The 13,639-nt window shown below is 40.2% G+C and overlaps 1 protein-coding gene across 1 annotated transcript in view; it reads left to right on the top strand.

Moving 5' to 3' along the window:
* The first annotated feature begins 3,481 nt into the window (after positions 1–3,481).
* LOC143768763 (cholinesterase-like) overlaps positions 3,482–13,639 on the top strand; it is a 65,620-nt gene continuing 55,462 nt past the window's right edge. The window contains exon 1 of the mRNA XM_077257413.1: positions 3,482–3,582. The gene's annotated coding sequence lies outside the window, so the exon portion shown is untranslated. The remainder of the gene's footprint in view (positions 3,583–13,639) is intronic.

The raw sequence follows: 13,639 nt of genomic DNA, 5'->3' as shown, positions 1-13,639 counted from the left end.
TTCTCTTCCAACCAACCAGTTTCCTAGCTTGCACCGATGAGGAGCAGGAACCCTTTCACAGCTGTGTGCAGACAAAAGATTCTAGTTTGGAGATCTCCTTAAGGATGAAACTTTAATGAACATCTGTTTTGGCATAACAATTGGGTTTAAAACAGGTAACATGAGATGACAAGACTATTTTATTTATCAGAAACTGAAAAACACAACAACCAAGGTTGGATATATCATCGTTGTAATCTGTGCAACTTCCTGCCACTTTAGAGGTCAGCTGCCATGCCCGAGGTCTATCCTGGAGTAGCACCTGGCATCTATCTGGAGCCAAGTCTAACCACACCATCAGGGGCTCTAGTGCAGAGTCAGGTGTTCACCTACTCCATGCTCTCCTCGGACCATGGCACATTGGTTCCACCACTCCAGTTACAGCAGTTCTGAAATTAACGTAACATGTTGATCTCAAAGGCTCTCTTTTTCCCTATAGATCTATAAAAGCAACATTTGAATAATTAAACGGAGATATTTTTGTGATTTTTACTATTTGAGCAATGAGATTATGGATTATATACTCTTTCAGCAGTGAGAATATTTAACTCTCTGCCACATGATGTTGTCATGGTTGTTTCACCTAAAAGTAGGAGGGCTTGGATGCCCTTCTTGATAAATCTAAAATCTACTATCACAATATTGCGATAACACAAAAATCCACAAAACTAATCTGATTGTTATATTTGGAATTGGAAAATATTTTTCTCCCCCAATGTGAGGCAATTAGCATCTGCTTCATGGGATTCTTGTCTTTGTCTAAATCAACAAGTAAAAATTGTAAACTTATAATTTTTACTTGTTGATTTAGACAAAGGCAAAAATCCCATGAGGCAGATGCTAATTGCCTCACATTGGTGGAGAAAAATATTTTCCAATTCCAAATATAGCAATCAGATTAGTTTTGTGGATTTTTGAGTGACCTTGATGAACTTGGATCTTCTCTCAACCCTAAAACTGTGAAACAATGAAATTAACAAACAAAATAATAATTACCTTACTGTTCCTTACTGATCCCTCAATGATCCAATGCCACCTTCTCCCAGTCTCTCTTTCTCTTTCTCTGCCTCCAGCAAAATGTCTGTTTAAAAAAATATTACAGAAAGTCAGGTTATAGAGACTATTGGTGGACCTGAAAAAAAGCGGCACAAAAACACCATAGATAGTGAAGGTTTTACTTATTTTATTTTTTTACATATTTTTGAACTTTTGGAAAACATTTCCAGGGTTCTTAGAACCATATTATGATGCAGATTGATGAAGTGGAATTTGAGCCCTATAGAATAATCCTCTGTAAGTCTTCTTAGGCTGTGTGCAGACACTGCTGTCTCAGTGTATTTATGCTGTGTGATCTTATTGGACTTATCTATGACTTCCTTCCTAATACCACATGAAAACATTGGGTTGTCAAAATGAATAATGACCAAAAAATATTTCCATTCATATCTCAAAATCCCACATATTGCTGTTTTCATTGACTGCTATAACTGGATCTTATTGTTCCAACTATTCATCTGCCTGGTCCTATTGAAATGGGTACCTGACATGTATTGTCCATCTTGTTCTGACCCCTGACTCTTTCTGACAATATTTCTCATTTATTCTTTGGCCTGTTGTAGTCTTATTGATCTCCTGTTGACAACGTGACTCTGTTTCTATCAATGCCACAATTTCTGGAATTCACAACTTTTCAAGGAATGAAAACATGGGAATCTTTCGGCAGCAAATGTTCTTCTTGTTAAGGTTAAAAAAAATGTTTTATCTCATCAAGCAGGTTCTGTAATACGTTAAAAAGACTCACCTTACCATTTCTCTGTTGTTTCTTTCTCAATGCTGATTGGATCAAAACCTTAACATTAGTCAAAGCTGTGTCCAGTCCTTATTGGATTTATTTAGTTGGGAAACTTAGACCAATACTATTCTATAAATTGTTGGAACAAAGTAACCCTTTTTCAGATGTTTGTTTTTAAGGAATTGAAATCTACGCCTGCAATGAGCTGGTGTTTGTGGCATAATTAACAATACATGCATCAGTACAGTAGTAGCTTTACAACTTGTGTTTTACCACTTACTTTGGACAAGTCTGTGATGCAGATAAGTACATGGATCACATAATGTTTGTAAACTGTGAAAATGGCTTTCTTAATTTTTGGAATGGCCATCTAGACCTGGATAAAACCAGATTTTATTCTTGAAAAATCTCTAGGTTATTCACCCACATAAATTCTTTCTCTTTTATGAGCATACTGTAAGGTATAAATTTAGATAAGAGAGAAAGAAAAAATGACCCTTATCTGCTCTTATGCTTATGTCCATAATAAAGTACATTTAGCTGTTGCCAGTTTGCAAAATATGTATTACAACTTATACAGTCATGGGAAAAAGAAAGTACACCCTTAATGGTGAGACCAGACAGTGTGGCTGTAGACATTACTATTATTTATTATTATAGCGCCATTTATTCCACAGAGTTTACATGTAAAAAGTGGTATACATAATAAAAATGAATCTTCAACAATACAAGTCCTGACTGGTACAGGAGGAGAGAGGACCCTGCTTGCGAGGAATCACAGTCTATAAGGGATGGGTGAGGATACAGTAGGTGAGGGCAGGAACAATGGTTACTGCAGGTTGTAGGCTTGTCGAAAGAGGTATGTTTTCAGGTTCCTTTTGAAGGTTTCCACGGTAGGCGGTAGGTACACATGCAGATAAATAACACCCACATGGGTTAATATTAGCCTCTGCTTGTGGACATGGTTTGGGGGAAGGCATTCAGACATATATCATCTGGTCTCACTCGTAACACTTTAGGCAGTAGTTAGGGATAACTTATCAAATTGAAGAAGTTTAATTTGACCAGCATGTTCGGCATATACAGGTGAAGCACATGACAAAGATTAAGCATATTTTTTACATTGCTTATACAATACATTGTAAGCTGCTTATAGCCATTCAGTGTCCCCAGCCACTCTCCATTGGACTCCAAGCCTTTCAGTCTTCTCTTGAACGTAAAATTTAGCTCAATTGCTTCCATATCAAATCAGACTTAAGCATACATTCTCATTCAGAAGACAGAAAGGTAGCAAGATTAGTAAGGCAGGCAGTGAACAGCATCAAACAGCTTGCAATGTGTTATAATACATGCAAGCTGCAGAATCAAAGCAGTTAAACATTTTTCATAAAAAAATTATATGTATTACATGCAATGTAATAAAAACACGTTTCAAAGATGTCAATCATCAGTGGTATAAGCAGTTGATTGCAACTTAAATATATTAGAAATGCTTAGTGGAGATCTTACAATATATAAATGTACATTTTTCATTATAAGATTAGCCTACAGTAATATGATGTATGTGCCTTCTTTCTTCTGTTTGGACAAGGCTACTCACATTGTTATTGAGTAACAGTTTATTGCTAAGGCAGTAAGTTTCTTTAATGACCTTTGCTTGGTAGAGTGGAAAAAAGTCAGTTTCTTAGGCATTATAATAGCAGCACAGTTTAGACAGCAGAAGTCTAGAAACTTTGATGAAAAACATATTGGTGAGTATTTGGAAAATTATATAATTTACAATCTTGCGAGTAGAGATGCACGCTACAAGTGACAAACATTGGTTTCTGTCAGTGAGTTGATGGCAATTTTCATTTACAGGAATACTTATTGGTTATCACTAGGATATGGCATATCATTTTAATTACCGAAGGCAATAACTCTAAAATTCTAGTCAATTGTGATAAAAAATGAGCAAACTCATGTGAGCCAGAATGTTGGACGGATATCTCTGTAACTCCCTGTATTGCTGTTTAGTGTTAAAGATATTGCTAAGATCCCAATAATCATGCTGTGACTTATGAAAAGACCAGGCATTGCTTCTGTAGCTTGCGCACTTGGGGAACCTTATGTTTTAACTTTGATTTGCAACAAATCATTTTACCAAAATTGGAAATTTCTCCATGGCCTCCAATTGGACGGAAAAGACATGTATGACCCTCTGAGATCTCCTAGGACTCTATCCAACCCATTCCAAGCTCTTAGAAACAGACACAGACATAGTAATATCAAAGTGACCTCAACATATACGGCTATGGATAACCAGGCACCAAACAACCTCTTTGTTACACACCTTTCTGGCACCATTTCGCAGACAGTGACTCTCCTTGCTCTCTATCACTAAAGTTAATTACATTAATCTCTTTTCCTCATACACTATTCTACTTGGCTCTTGTGCTGTTACACACTATCTGTACAGTTTCTTTGGTGTTTTATGACTTTCTTTACCTATCTCTATGGCTAAACTGTAACTTGTCACATCCTCTCACTATCCAAATTCAACATAAATTGGACTCTGCATTTTTTACTTCTGCTTTTATACAGCCAATAAAGTACCTTCTGATTGGCTGTACTATAGCACATGATGTGATAGCTGCAAAGCATTATGGGGAACCCTTTTTATGATCCTCCTATGCCTCCCTCCCACGCTATGCGTGCTCACATAAAACCAGCCCATTGTAACTTTAAGAGTAATTCTCTCAACACTTAGCGTGCTGGAGGCAAAAATAATCTGGTTCCACATCACTGACTGTAGTATACGCAGTGACACGTATCTCCCTTCATACACAGTGTGGGTGACCCTGTCACACAGCCTATATAAGTGCCTCCTGATTGGCTGTACTATAACACATGATGTGATGGGTGCAAGGCATTATGGGAACCCGTTTTATGATCCTCTTATGCCTGATATGAATCGCATATTGTTAAAATTTGTTGTGTCCAGCAAATCCTTCCAAGACTTTCTTTGCTTAAATTTGGATAGCAACTGATAAAGCTAATTTAATAAATGATTGCAACATGCCCCTGAAAAGCTGCAAATCACATCAAAACATAAAGGTGGCTGTACATAGATACCAGTAATATTCACATCTTTGGACAGAGTGCAGCAAAGCTCATGATCTCTCATGACATATTGGGATTTGTCAGGCCAATAGTTAATGAGGGACAAATAGATAATAAAAGACATTCATTCAATCTGCTGCCTTAGTTTTGTAATTAAATATCCGGTCAAGGCAGAGGGTCTTTTTGGCCTTCTCCTCACCACGTGGTAGACATGCTTCAACATCCCTCTGAGCTCAGTGCTACTTGTAATGTCTTGAAATTTCTTAAAATATTGAACATAATTACTATTGATAGAATTTAATTTTTTCTAGTGTAATGTCAGTCTCATACCTCACATCAATTTGGTCACAGTTAATGTCTGTACATATTGCACCGACCGTAATAATTTAGGATTTATAGAAAGTAGAATCAGGACTTCTACGGAGTTCAGGTACAATTGGTTGGACTAGAACTACTGGTGGGGTCAGTTTGACTCCTTTCACTTTTTATTTCTCTTCTGTGACTACATTTTTTGGAATTCCTTTCCCTAAAATAGGATGTTAAAAAAGATTTTGTGACAATAAACAATTTTGGTGAAAAAATTGCGCGTTTTTTTCAAAATTTACCTTAACTACTAAAGGTAGTCATTTTGACTACCTACTATATTTTACTGTCCTTTTGTCAGTAAATGTTGCTGTAAAGGTTTGTGCATAATTTTTTCACTGTATCTTATTTACCCTGATGTTCATATAGATGTAGTTCAATTCAGATGGCAACTTTTCACATTTTCCTTGTGTTAGGGTACTATCACACTAGCGTCGGTACGGACCCGTCACAGTGCGTGGGGCCGACGTACCGACGCATCCTGTGAAATAAAATCATGCATGCATGCATGCATGGTCGAAAATGGCAGACACGACACACAAAAAAAGTTACATGGAACTTTTTTTGGTGCCGACGGTCCACCAAAACACGACGCATCCGTCGCACGACGGATGCGATGTGTGGCAATCCGTCGCAATGCGCCGCTAATGAAAGTCTAAGGAGAAAAAAGGCATCCTGCGGGCAACATTGCAGGATGTGTTTTTTCTTCAAAACGACGCATTGCGATGTGCGTCGAACGACGCAAGTGTGAATGTAGCCTTATCCAACGTCACCTACCATAGCACTGACCTCAGAGAGAAGAGGTGTAGTGTAAAGCATAGGTTACTAGTTTTGAGCGATACCTTCCGATACTTGAAAGCATCGGTATCGGATAGTATCGGCTGATACCCAAAAAATATCGGATATCGCCGATACCGATACCCGATACCAATACAAGTCAATGGGACACAAGTATCGGAAGGTATCCTGGATGGTTCCCAGGGTCTGAAGGAGAGGAAACTCTCCTTCAGGCCCTGGGATCCATATTCATTTAAAAAATAAAGAATTAAAATAAAAAATATGGATATACTCACCCGTCCGGGGGCCCCTGGACCTTACTGATTGTAACCAGCAGCCTCCGTTCCTAAGAATGAGCAGTTTAAGACCTTCGATGACGTCGTGGCTTGTGATTGGTCACGTGCTGCTCATGTGACCGCTCACGCGACCAATCACAGGCCGCGACGTCATCGCAGGCCCTAAACTCCTTAGGACCTGCGATGACGTCGCGGCCTGTGATTGGTCGCGTGAGCGGTCACATGAGTGGCACGTGACCAATCAGAAGCCGCGACGTCATGGAAGGCCCTTCACGCGCTCATTCTTAGGAACGGAGGCTGTCGGTTACAGCGGTAAGGTCTAGGGGCCGCCGGAGAAGTGAGTATATCCATATTTTTTATTTTAATTCTTTATTTTTTACATGAATATGGATCCGATTCCGATTTCCGATATCACAAAAGTATCGGAACTCGGTATCCGAATTCCGATACCGCAAGTATCGGCCGATACCCGATACTTGCGGTATCAGAATGCTCAACACTATGGGTTACATAATCCAATTTGGTTATAATAATAATAATCTTTATTTATATAGCGCCAACATATTCCGCAGCGCTTTACAGTTTAACAGTTTCAAACACAACAGTCATAGGTAACAGCGTTAACAATACAGTAATAAAGCAAAATAAGACAAAATAAGACGACCCTGCTCGTGAGAGCTTACAGTCTACAATGAGGTGGCGGAGATACAAAGTACAGGTGTGTATTTACAATGATGTATTTACAATGATGGTCCAGTCATCTGCAGGGGGTGGGGGGTAGATGGGGTTAGTGAATGGGCTACACACACACACAAACATAAAATGACTTTGATTAGTTAATGTGGTAGGCAGCTCTGAACAAATGTGTTTTGAGCGAGCGCCTAAAACTATGCAAGTTGTGGATGGTCCTAATATCTTGGGGTAGAGAATTCCAGAGGATTGGCGCAGCACAGGAGAAGTCTTGGAGTCGGGAGTGGGAGGTACGGATTAGTGCAGAGGTTAGATGAAAGTCGTTTGCAGAGCGCAGTGGTCGGCTAGGCCGATAGACAGAAATGAGGGAGGAGATGTAAGGGGGTGCCGCACTGTGGAGAGCTTTGTGGGTGAGAACAAGTACTTTGAATTGTATCCTGTAATGAATGGGCAGCCAGTGTAATGACTGGCAAAGAGTGGACACATCCGAGTAACGATTAGCCAGATGGACGACCCTAGCTGCCGCATTAAGGATAGACTGGAGAGGGGAAAGTCGAGTAACAGGGAGGCCAATTAGTAGAGCGTTACAGTAGTCCAGGTGGGAGTGGATTAGGGTGACAGTGAGAGTTTTTGTTGTCTCCATGGTGAGAAAAGGGCAGATTCTGGAGATGTTCTTTAGGTGTAAGCGGCACGAGCGGGCAAGATATTGTATGTGGGAGGTGAAGGAGAGATCGGAGTCAAACATAACACCCAGACAACGCGCCTGCTGCCGGGGTGTTATTATGGTGCCACCCACGGAGAGGGATATGTCAGATTTAGGGAGGTTAGTAGAAGGCGGGAGCAGAAGAAGTTCAGTTTTGGAGAGGTTGAGTATCCAATCCCTGTCTCATGCATACTGTGTAATGCTGAACTGAAAAGAGTTTGATTGAAATACTGTAGGCTCTTATGCTAAAGAAGGGTGTTGTTTTTCTCTGGTCCTAGCAGTAGACAGTAGTCTGGATAGTAAGTTTACTTTCAGTTCAGCTGAAGAGACAAAGCGAACACATGCAGACATAAGAGCTCAAAAAACTCATACAAGTATATAGCAGATACAACATTTTATTGTCATATTATTCAATTATTTTGTACTGTATAGTGTGAAGCAGCAATTTTTTTTGGGGAAAAACTATATTTGCATACAGCTTGATGTTATTAGTTATAGTTTACAGCTAGAAAGAATATTTTTTTATCTGCAAATGGGCAATATGCATGAATATAGCAATAATGCAATGTAATGGTTTATGACGCGAAAACTATAAAAATTATGTGGTTTTTTTCATTTTTCTTTTGTTTATGATCAACCATGTTCACATACAGTATAATTCTGTGAAAAAATGTATAAATTAGCTACAACATCAAGACTTTTATAGGTCCAGTCAAAAATGAACGAACATTATACATTTATTATTATTGTTTTACTTAGTTTACTTTTGTTATTTCCTGTAGAAAAATATGAAAAATCAGAAAAAAAAATTCCAAAGCATTACTGTTGGATCTCACAATAATAATACATTAAAAATATTAATAAATTACCACAAATGAAACTCTAAAAATAAACGAAAACAAGTCAGGAGTCAAAATGACTACATTCAGTAGTTCTAGTCGGGGTCATGAGATCAGTAGTTCTAGTGTTAATGACCTCTATGAAAATATGTGAAAAGTAGTTAAAAAAAAACAAACATTTTATTTTATATTGAGGGTTGAAGTCCAAGGTTCCTCTGTTGTAACTTTCATCACTGTCCAAGAATTACAATTCAGCATTGAATACTTGGCTTATTTTACAAAGGCAAATAAAGCCTTGGATGAACTAAAGTCAATGACGCCCAAACACATGTCTAAGGATTTATTAAAGGGAACCTGTCTCCCCCAAAATCAAAGGTGAGCTAAGCCCACCGGCATCAGGGGCTTATCTACAGCATTCTGCAATTCTGTAGATAAGCCCCCGATGTATCCTGAAAGATGAAAAAAGAGGTTAGATTATACTCACCCAGGGGCGGTCCCGGTTCTGTTCTGGTCCGATGGGCGTCGTGGTCCGGGGCCTCCCATCTTCGTATGATGACGTCCTCTTCTTGTCTTCAGGCTGCGGCTCTGGTGCAGGCGTACTTTGTCTGCCTAGGTGCTGGGCCTCTCTGACCTTTCCCGGCGCCTGCGCACTGCAGTACTTTGCTCTGCCCTCAACAGGGCAGACAAAGTACGCCTGCGCCGGACCGCGACGCCCATCGGACCAGAACAGAATCGGGACCACCCCTGGGTGAGTATAATCTAACCTCTTTTTCTAATCTTTCAGGATACATTGGGGGCTTATCTGCAGCATTACAGAATGCTGTAGATAAGCCCCTGATGCTGGGGGTTTAGCTCACCTTTGATTTTGGGGTGACAGGTTCCCTTTAAAGTAGTAAACTCTTCAAAAATTGTACTGTTCACCCTCAACTCCCAATCTTCCAAATGCCTGGAGACAATTACTCAAGATTTTTAGTAGATGACATTGCTCATGTACTTTAACGTTTGATATACTTGGTCTTATTTATCTAACTGTCTAAATGGAAAAATATTAAGATTTGAGAGTGCTCACTTGTTGATATCTTTTAATGGCTAACTGAAAAGATGGTAACAAATTGCGAGCTTTCAAGACTACTCAGGTCTCTTCATCAGTAGTCTCGAAAACTTTCAATTTATTATCATCTTTTCAGTTAGCCTTTAAAAGGTATGAACCACTAAGGACTCTCAAATTGTAATATTTTTTATATCTACTGGCTAACACGTTACAACACTAAATAGGACAAATTCAAGTAAACAAATTTGAGTGAATTTTAATTGTACTCGAATTTTACATAATTCTGCATTTCCCATAATACCATTAAAAGAGGCCATTAACAGGTTAAAAAAATAAAAAAAAATCCTTATACTCACCATACCACTCAGATTTCTGGCCCCTGAGAACCTCCCTGTTAATACCCTGGTTCTAACACAAGGGTACGGTGCACATTATGATCTTTAGTGTGCTTGAGCAAAACGCTCCCAGGTCTCATCAGAGCCAAAGTCACATTCACTATCTTTGGAACTGAGTTACCTGGGAAAAAACACATGAAGAGGTGAATTTGAATTTTGAATGATCTGCTAATCCCTGTTCTAAAAGATAAGTCATATTGAGACCACTAACAAGGAGACATCCAAAGGACATCATACACAATAGATAGATATTGTTTGAACGATAGTTGGGCCTATAGTTCGGCCACCAGCTATTTCACTGGACTCTTCCATACACAAGAGCTCTTGATCTGCCCATTGCTCCGAGCAAGCTGACCAAGTGCACCACCCCCTATACAGGGAGCGTTAGGGGCAGCCTCGAGGGAGACTATCACCACGGCAGCTGGTAAAGAAGGACGGGCAAGAAGGCAACTAATAGGGTAAAATAAGGACTAATGAGGAGACAGAAACAGGGAGAGCGTGGGAATGCAGACTGGACGGAGGAGACGAACAGGAGGACTAACCACAGGAGCAGGGACCGGAGGAAGGACACGGAAGACAGGCTGGAGACTGGAACACGGACTAGGAGGAAGATGGAGGCAGGCAGGCAGGCTCGGACACTGGAACACGGATAGGAGGGAAGACACCAGAGGACAGGCAGGCAGGGAACACTGGAACACGGACTGGAAGGGAGACACTGGAGGACAGGCACTAGGAGGGAGCACGGAGAAGACCAAGATTAGTTACAACAACGGAAGTGAGCGGTGAGCAACCAGACAGGAAAGAATGCCGGGAGGACGTGGAGCCAGATTCACTTGAAGGAAACAAATGACAATCAGGCACCGCCAATAGGAAGAGGCAGCCTGATAAAGAGAGTGGGGGCATACCTTCCGCGTCAGAGTGCACAGGGCAGCACAGAAGACACGGCCAGGCTTCAATGAAAGACGTGTGCGCATGCACCGAGGAACCCAGAGCACACGCACCCGAGGAGGAGCGGGAGCCGAGCACGCAGGGAGAGAAGACCGGAAGCAAGCAGGGACGCGCCAGGACGCCGCAGCGAGGTGAGTATGAGGCACATGCGGCGAGGCAGGCGGGAGCATAACAGTTACAATTGTTTTGTCTGCTGCTTTTGGGCAGTCTACTGTTCGTACAGACAGAACACGGGACATAAGCATGTTTTGTGTGAATTTACCCTAAAAAAATAAAACGGACTTCATAATGACTCAAGGGCTTTAATTTCTTTAACTGCTCTGATAAAATTAAAGCTGAATTGTGATTTACTACTGTTGAAAACATAACCAGATTTTGATATTTTACCAACTATTGGAAGATGCTGTAGAAAACAGTAGAACATTTTCTTTACAGAACAATACTCACTTGCCCAACAACTTCTATGACAAAGTTTTCCAGCACCTGACTGTGCATCCATGGTCTGGGACTTTATCTAAAAAATGCTAGTTTTGAGGAACTTTCAAGATGCTTTTGTGGGAGATCTTTCAACCAACCACTGATGTCACAATTTCTAGACGTGTCCTGTAAGTTCTGGTAGAATTCACAAGTGCAGTTTTCATGGGTTACATCAAAACCTTGATGTCTCCTCTTCAAGTTGAAATTCTTAAGCTGCATTTACACTAGTCAATAATCCTTTACATGCATTGCTAGGAATGTTTGTTTTCCAATCATCAACAAACTAAAGGTACCGTCACATTTAGCGACGCTGCAGCGATCTAGACAACGATCTAGATCGCTGCAGCATCACTGTGTGGTCGCTGGAGAGCTGTCACACAGACAGCTCTCCAGCGACCAACGATGCCGGTCCCCGGGTAACCAGGGTAAACATCAGGTTATTAAGCGCAGGGCCGCGCTTAGTAACCCGATGTTTACCCTGGTTACCAGTGCTAATGTAAAAAAAACCAAACACTACATACTTACATTCCGGTGTCTGTCCCGCGGCGCTGTGCTTTCCTGCACTGACTGTGAGCGCCGGCCGGAAAGCACAGCGGTGACATCACCGCTGTAATCTGCTTTACGGCTGGCCGGCGCTGACAGTGCAGGAAAGCACAACGCCGGGGGGCAGACACCGGAATGTAAGTATGTAGTGTTTGGTTTTTTTTACATTTACACTGGTAACCAGGGTAAACATCGGGTTACTAAGCGCGGCCCTGCGCTTAGTAACCCGATGTTTACCCTGGTTACCAGTGAAGACATCGCTGAATCGGCGTCACACACGCCGATTCAGCGATGTCTGCGGGAGTCCAGCGACGAAATAAAGTTCTGGACTTTCTGCTCCGAGCAACGATGGCACAGCAGGATCCTGATCGCTGCTGCCTGTCAAACTCAACGATATCGCTAGCCAAGACGCTGCAACATCACAGATCGCTAGTGATATCGTTCAGTGTGAAGGTACCTTTACAAAACACTTGTGTATTGAATGAAATATTTTTAAGCTTGCTAAAAAATTATTATTCTCAGCAGCATATCGTCCTTTTGATGTTTTTCTTAGCCTGAATGACTAATTGGTGTTTTCTGAATCGGATAGTAGTGATAGTCAATGTAAACAGAACAATCATATTAAGAATAAGAATAATTCTGTGCACATGGAATTGTGGCAATCCTGTCTAAACAGACCAATAAATGACTGACTTTTGACATATTTGTAATATATCCCATTTTATAACATTTTTCAAAAATGACCAGTGTCACTTTATGAAGCAATAACTCTCAAATGTTTCAATATATCCCAGTGATTTTGGGATTGTGTTTTCATGACACATTATTCTTTATGTTAGTGGAAAATTTTTGGCAACATAATTTTACTTTTAAATAATAAAAATATTAATCTAAAAATTCTGATATGAAAATATCAGCATTTTTGGAAAAAAAAGTCAGAAAATATGCAATTGTCAAACTTTGAATATTTATAACTGTAATGCAGATAGCCGTTCCACACAAAAGTTAACAGACAACATTTACTTTATGTCTACCTTACATCAACATGACTTGTCAATTTTCCTTTAATTTCGTTAGGATATTAAAAAGTTTAAAAATTTAGCCGCAATTTTATTTTTCAAGGAAATTTACAAGACTTATTTTTTTAGAGACCTATTCAGTTTTGAAGTGACTTTGCAGGGCATATATACTGGAAAACTTCCAAAAGTTATACTACTTTAGAAAACAACACCCCTCAACATTTTTAGAACTGCTGTCAAGTAGTTTACTAACACTTCACATGTTTAGCAAGAATTAATAAAAAGTGGAATGACAGGAATTAAAATGTTGCTAACATCTGAACAGTCTGTGATACCTGGCAGCCTCTAAAGCAATTACTTGACCTTGGACTGCTATGGCATCCATCAGGACTACTCAGTCATGATCTCAAGGGTGCCATTTGTGTTAAAGATGGAGCATCCATTCTCCATTAACCATTTAGATGTCACTTTCACAATTGACAGCAACATCTAGGGGTTAAAAACCATGGGTGATGCCAATACCCATCGAGGCTGATGGGGATGGGTGTCAGCTACAGTGTACAGCTGACAGCTGATGCATTTTTTAAGTGGACATGCAGTGTAAA

Source organism: Ranitomeya variabilis, chromosome 1 (genome assembly GCF_051348905.1).
Source record: "Ranitomeya variabilis isolate aRanVar5 chromosome 1, aRanVar5.hap1, whole genome shotgun sequence".
In the NCBI taxonomy this organism is placed as follows: domain Eukaryota; kingdom Metazoa; phylum Chordata; class Amphibia; order Anura; family Dendrobatidae; genus Ranitomeya; species Ranitomeya variabilis.
Note: the sequence above shows the minus strand (reverse complement) of the source record. Positions and strands in the feature narration are given on the sequence as shown.